The sequence below is a fragment of the Nannospalax galili genome, unplaced genomic scaffold (genome assembly GCF_000622305.1).
Source record: "Nannospalax galili isolate Female #2095 unplaced genomic scaffold, S.galili_v1.0 scaffold2893, whole genome shotgun sequence".
NCBI lineage: Eukaryota > Metazoa > Chordata > Mammalia > Rodentia > Spalacidae > Nannospalax > Nannospalax galili.
The window spans coordinates 574,185-581,753 of NW_008332965.1; the positions used below are offsets into that span (position 1 = coordinate 574,185).

At 39.9% G+C, this 7,569-nt stretch overlaps 1 pseudogene; it reads right to left on the reverse strand.

Annotated features, from left to right (window-relative positions):
* Positions 1–4,518: 4,518 nt before the first annotated feature.
* On the reverse strand, positions 4,519–5,746 carry LOC103729754 (annotated as a pseudogene).
* Between the last annotated feature and the right edge of the window lie 1,823 nt (positions 5,747–7,569).

Sequence of the window (7,569 nt, forward strand, 5' to 3'; positions counted from 1 at the left end):
TGTGAACTCCAGAATGAAACAATTTGGCGTCACTACCAAAAAAGTAAATTCCATACTGAGTAGCAAAAGCAGAATAAGTGAGAGGTGGCAGCTCCAGCTCAGTTATAGTTGATCAGACCCTCAGGCATTCAGGAAGTCACATTTCCAGAGGGATGTACCAGTAACTTTTCTGTTGCTAGGATAAAATGCCATGACCAGAAACAACATAAGGAAGAAAGGTTTCTTTGGTTTATGGTACCAGAGGATTGGAGTCCATAATGGGAGGGAGGGCACTGCAACAGGAACAGGAAGTTGGCTGGTCACATCTCTGCCCACACACAGGAAACAAAGACAGGGAACTGGAAGTGGGGCAAAGCTATAAATTCTCAAAGCTCACTTCCGGTGACACACTTCCTCCAGCAAGGCTTCATGCCCTAAAAGTTTCATAATCTCCCCCAAATACTGCCAGCAACTGGCCACTGAAAGTTCAAATACATTAGCCTATTGTGGTATTACATACCACAAGGAACATAAGCAAATTAGAGTGCTGTGAGAGAAAAGTGAAGGATCAAAGTTGAAGACTGTGCCTGAGTTCAGTTTGGAAACGGAAAGGCAACATGAGGTAGAAGTGCCACAGTTATCTTCAAGGGTTTGAAGTGCTGTCTTGGAAGAGACAGGATAGATTTTGTGCAAATCACTGTATACTACAGGAATGCAAACTTAAGAGTCTAGAATTGAGGTCATTTCTAATGTATTTAAATGCTATTCAAAACATGATGCTCTGCCTTGGAAGATGATGAAGCCTTTGGAGTTGGACTGGCTTATCCAGATGAGGTAGACAACCTGTTGAGGATACTGTAGAGGGAGTTAAAAGTTTGGAATAAATGTAGGCAAACATCTATCCCAGCTCTGAGAGTCAGCAACTCAGACTGGACTCTCCAGAAACCCCTCCTTGGCATGCCTTCCTGAAACTTCTGTAAGCTATGTGTTGCCTCCTCTTTTGTACTTGTTTGGGGTTCATTGGGCTGCCAGGAATAGTGATGACAGAGGGCTAGGACGTTAGAATGTCGGCTGAAATGAAGAAAACTGATACTGAAGGATGATAGACAAGTGGAAGAAGCGGCTAATATCAGGTTCTGTGGCAATGAAGAATTGGTTGGAGAACAGAAAGCTTCTATTACAGTAGCCACTCCAGTCGTTGACCTTTTGCAATAAGGAGTAGTGTTATTAAATTGAATTCCAGTAAAAATTAAATCCATTCAAATCCTCAAGGAATGCTGGAGCATTGTAAAACCCAGAGAAATAGCTTTGGGTTCCCATAGTTTCTAGACTTTGAGAATGAAAGATATACTTAGCATATAGTTTAAAGTAGATTCTTTTTATTTGTGGAATGTTTATTTTTGAACTGGGAATGTTCTGTGCCTGATAAGGATTCATCTAGCCAAAGTTTCTGATATAATAGTGTACCCTTTGCTTTGGGTTTCAGTAATCTCACCAGAACACAAAATTTTCTTTGGAGTAACAGCATAAACAGAGTCAAATCCTCAGATCACTACTGTAATCATTCAACTTCTGTTTTAATTGAATGATTTGTGGCAAACAAGGACAGAATTCAGGCAAAGGGTCGCCCCACGTGTCCCTGGTTTGTCTTCTTTTGACCTGGAAGTTTCGCACAGTGTGAGCACTGAGAAATCACTAATATTTCAGAAGTTCCTTCTTAGAATAACCCACTGTAATCTATTGATTCTTAGAAGTTTTGTTAGATGAAATTTAAGAACAACCACTGGCTTCTGTTTCTAACGTTCTTAAGCAGCATCTATAGACACTGTATCTAGTTCTTTGCACATGGCAATTGGGCAACTGTAATAAACTAAATTAATTAAAACATGTTTCCTTGAGGATGTTTTATCTTGTGGTTAATTGATTTTTGTAGTTTCCAAAGAGATAATCTATATAGTATACATTCCATTCCAAGTCAGTTTGGCTATGTCCTTTCTGTCTGCCTAATGAGATTTTCTACTGTTTGTTTGATGTGAATTGTTGTTATTAGCATCAAGAATCTTGTTAACCTTGAACAAAATTCAGCTTAAGCTTCACAAAAATATAAACATTTGTATGTATACATATATATATGTATATACACATATTTATCACATGTAGGTATAGATTATCATTTCAAGAGAAGGTTCAGAAATTATTATATTTTGCAAATATTTTTTGTAAATCCTAGAATATTTATATTTTAAATGCACTTTTTCTTAATGATTAATAGACTGAATGACAGCTCTTTTGAAGGTTGTAGATACAAATGAATTAAAATCATCAGTTAATTAGATTTAAGCATTTAACATGCTGATAGCTATAAACACTTGAAATTTGATGACTAAACAAAAGTCAAATAAAATAGATATAGGTTCCTAACTCTGTAATACTGAGCTTTAACGTTACATTCAGACTAAAATGGAAATGGGTTGAAAATGAGCATAATGGCCAATTTCCTCATTAGAGTTCTATAGTTTCCCTTCTTAAATAGTGAACATTCAGAGCAAATACTTTACAGTCAGTAAAACGCAAGGCAGTAGAAATAGAGCTGAATAATTATGAGAAATGATTCTCTTCTCAAAAATTTATAAGCAGGTGTCCCTAGCATGCACAAACACACATGAATGCCTTCATATGTGCTGTCCATCAGCAGCTGCTGCTGCTCTATCCTGTAGAGAGTTCTGCTCTTGGCTGATGGCCATGTGTCTCTGGCCTTGGGCCTTGACAATATCCTTAAAAAGGAAAAAGATAACGGAAAGAAATTGGTCCAAGAAGATGTAGGTCTAAATTATCAAAATGGCCAGCTGTCTGAGACGGAGCGAGGTGGGGTTCTCATGTCTTACAGGGCCTGAAGTATAGGTCAGTATAACCTTTGATGTCAAGTAACAAAGAATGGCATTAATTTTAGAAAAGAACTTGGAGGACTGTAGAGAAGTATTACATCAACTCTTAATGTTGTTACATCCAGGTTACATTGTAGGAATTTTAATTCGGTAATATTGACCAAGAAACATGTAATTGGTTTGTTTGTTTGTTTGTTTAGTATTTTTGAAAAGGGTTTCCTTGCAGTTCCAGCTGGCCTGGAACTTCCTATGTAGACCAGGCTGGCCTCCATCTCACAAAGAGCCAACTGCCTCTGCCTCCTGAGTGCTGGGATTTAAGGCATATGCCACTATGCCCCACTAGAACCATGTTTTGAGTACTGTGGGGCTAAATAATCCAGACATTTGAATATAAAGTTGACTGAGAGATAGAAAAAAAAAGGACCTGATTAAATGGAAATTCACATAGTCCATATGAAGTTATGACATCTAAATATTGACATTAATTTTTCCAAACTGAAATTTTTAAATTTGAACAATTTGAACACACTCTTAATGACATTTACACATTAATTTTAGTATAGACAAAAAGAAACTATCTGACAGAACTGACCAGTGAAGAGTCATTTCACATTCCACTCTGGTCAAATATAAATTCTAGATAATATGATACCAAAGGTAAAAGGGTACCTGAAGGGCATGGAGAAAAAGCAGAAACGGAAAACAAAGACTCAAAGGGAACCTCCAAACCAGAACTCCATTATATATAGACAAACTCCCAAATTTTGGGAAGAAATTTACCCTCAAAAAGCTATCTGTGGTGGTTAGTTTTATGTCAACTTAACTGAGTTAAGGGATGCTAGAGAAATGGCTAAATATTTCTAGATGTATGTATGAAGTGGTTTCAGGAAGCGATTAGCATTTGAACCAGAAGACTGAATAAAGAAATTTATGACCATCATTAAGTTCATGAGAGTCTGAGAAGAACAAAAAGATGGAGAAATGGAAATTTTTGCTCTTTTTAATGGAAGTAGGCCACCTGTATTCCCAGCCATGGATATCACTGTCCTGGTTCTCAGGTCTTCAGATGCAGTATGAAGATCCCCACTGCCTTTCCAGGTCTTTGAGCTGGCAAACAGCAAAGAACAGAACTCAGCTTTCATAAGTGTGTGTGCCAATCCCCATAAAATCTCTCTCTCCCTCTCCCTCCTTCCCTCCCTCTCTCTCTCTCTCATTATGAATGAATCTGGAGGAAAACAAGACTCCACTCAGACTAAAATGACTGCAGAGGCACACAAACTGATCCAGTGGAAACATTAGTGGAGAGAGACTGTGGATCTCTGTGAGATTGAGGCCAGCCTGATCTACATAGTGAGTTCCAGGCCAGCTTGGGGAGACCCTGTCTCAAACAAACAAACAATTAGTAGAGGAAGAAAAAGATGGGATTAAGAAATTAATTAATTTCGAAAAGGCACTAAAGTAGAAGGAAAAGTAAATAAAAGACTGATAAAACAGTCCAAATTAATGCAGAAATTAGTCCAAATATGTCAATGATTAAAACAAATAGCAATGAATTAAAATCATAAAAGAAAAAGAATGATCCCCTTTGAATTTTCTCAATGGCCTCTAAGCTTTTACTGGCTCCTTGGGCCCCAGGGTAGTCTACTTCGCTGTTTCAGTGCCTCAGCATTCTGGTGTCATTCATGTCTCCGGCACTGCTTTTCCATCCATGATTCTGGGGGTGGTTTTCTTTGGGATGCTTTGTGTAGAGTTGTTGCTGTCCAGGATGTTGAGACCGAAGTCTTCCCCGTCTTCCAGCAGGGGGCGGTAGATGGCAAAATCAGCTTCCAGCTTAACCTCGATGTTCAGCAGTCACAAACTCCTGGGCCTGGTGCGGCCCTTCTGCCGGTATCTGTGTCAGCTCAGACTCCAGGAGCAACAGACTACCGTTAAGCTGCTCCATCTGCGTAGTCATCCTTAGGCTGTTCTCTGAGCTGACCTTCAGATTTCTCATGGGTCAATCTCCAAGATCTAGAAGGTGCATCTCAACTCTGTGAGTGTTGATTTTAGCACCTCTGATCTTCATGGACTGAGTAATGACCACTGTGGATCCAGCTCTCCTCAGTCAACTGGGACCAGTACTGGTTCAGGCCCTCCTGGTCTTCTGAGCCAGCTCCTCATACTGAGTCCAGATGTCTGTCGATTTGGCCACATTCACTTCCAGGACCAACCCAGAACTGGCAATCTGGGCCTCCAGGCTTTTGGTCTCCTCATGAGTCTTCATGAAGAGCAGCTCCCCCTTGAGAACTCCAATTTCTGTCTCCAGCTGCACCCTGTGATGTTGGTATCATCAACAACCTTTGGAGTTCACGAATATCCCTCTCCTCAGACTCGAGAACAGCCAGTGCTGTCTCATACTTGACTCTGAAACCACCAGCAGCAAGATGAGAATTGTTGATTTGCAGGACAATGAAGGCATCATCCACAGAATGCACAAAGGTCTGAGCCCTCAGGTCCTCAATGGACTTGAAGTACTGCCCCCAGTCTCTGACCCTCCTCCCCCCAAGATCCCTTCTTCTCCAGGTGTTCCTGGATTTTTCTCTCTAGCCACCTGTTCTGAGTCTCCAGGCTCTTCATCCTGTCCAGGTAGGAAGCCAGGGGCATCATTTAGGTCTTGCATTCTCTCTTCTATCTCAATGCCACCATTACCTCCAGGGCCCCAGACCCAGAGCCACCCCAGATGCTGGTAGAATTGGGCATGGAGATCTGGGACCTGGTTCCTCAGTGCCTGTGTAGATGTTCGCTGCACTGCTGGGCAGCGGGACCTAATGACTGGGCAACCAAATGGATCACAGGCACTCACAGTTGGTAGAGAAGGTGCTGGAGAAGATGGTGAAAATCATGTTGTCGTGGGATGGTGAGAGACCAGGAGTCAGATTCTGGCTGCCTAATCTGTTTTTTTTTAGTTTTTTTAAGTCCAGAAATATATTGCTTTCAATAGACACAGTTAAAGCAAAAGCACACAGAGAAATAGAAAACTAAATGCTGGCAAATGTATACATGCTATGCCAACATTACAAGTAGAATTGAAGAAGATAGCACTAGGGGTAGGGATGAAATTCAGTGATCGAGTACCTGCCTAGCATACATAAGGCTGTGGGTTCAATCTCCAGAATGAAGGAGGAAGGGGAGAAGTACCATCGAGTTGCTAATAAATTCCTAGGTATTTGATAGTCTCTTAAATTATTTATCTAGTTCTTTATTGCCGTGTGTGCATGCTGTGCACGTGTGCATGTGGAGAGAGCACATGCCATGGTGTGGGTGTGAATCGGTTCTCTCCTGCCCATGATCAACCTGAACTTAAGTCTCCATGCTTGCATGGCAAGCAGATATCTTTATTTGTTGAGCCAACTTGCAAGCTCTTAAGTATTTGATAGTCTTAAAACATATAAAGTAAAACCTAAGAAAACAGTAAGCAAATCTGAAAAGTTCACAATTAGGGTGGACACAACTTTCAGAAATCCATAGACCCAGCAGACAATATTAGTAAGGATACAGCAGATCTTTAAAATGAGATAACTTCATCTAATGGATCTGTCTATCTATCTATCTATCTATCATCTATCTATCTCTCCATCTCTCCATCTATCTCTCCATCTATCTCTCCATCTGTCTCTCCATCTATCCATCCATCCATCCATCAATCAATCACCTATCTACCTATCTATCTTCCTTCTATCATCTCTCTAAAATCCTGTAGCTTCCTATCAGAAAATGTACATTCTTTTGTATATTTATGTTTGTTTTATGTGTAGGAGAGTTTTGCCCATATGTATGCAAGTGCATATGTGCATGGAATGCCTGCAGAGGCCAGAAGAGGGCTTCTCATCCTCCTGGAACTGGAGTTAAGGATGGTTGTTGCTGCCATGTGGGTTCTGGGAACTGAACCCTGGTCTTCTGCAAGAACAGCAAGTGCTCTTGACCCCCGAGCCATCTTTCCAGCCCCAATGCATATTCTTTTCAGCCCATATACTGAAAATTTACATGATGTTATACTAGGTGAGAAGGAATTTCAATAAATTTCTATTCCCAATGTCAGTGCAATATCCATTAAATTCCTTCACCATAATAGTGTTTAAAATCAACAATTAAAAAGTCAAAGCATATGCAGGTGATCATATATAGAAAACATGTTAAAAATGAGAAAAGACTTGTCAATCACATATATGTATGACTAAATACCAGAGAGATACAATTATACAAACAGTGCGGTTTGCTAAGGATAGATATCCCAGAAACAGAAAGTAGAATGCATATAATTCACACACACACACACACACACACACACACACACACACACACACACACTACATATATCTTACAATTGAAAGTGAGAAGACTGAGTAAATTGCATTGAAACAATTTTTCATAACCTGGAAAAGTTCCTTTAGAGCCTCATCATGTACTATTCACTGAAATCTATTCCAGATGGATTCAATGGCTAGCCATAAAAGTCAAGAAAGAAAGTAACTAGATGATAACATGAATAAATGGATCTCTAGGTAAGACAATGCTTTCTAAGATAGAACTAAACAGTGTATTCAGCAAGAAAAAGATACATTTGACTTTATAAAGCTTTCTTTTAAACCCTCTGAGCATTAAAATACTTACAATTAGAAAAATGTATGGGGGGGGGGGAAAAGTAGGCCTTAAAAATGGAAACTAG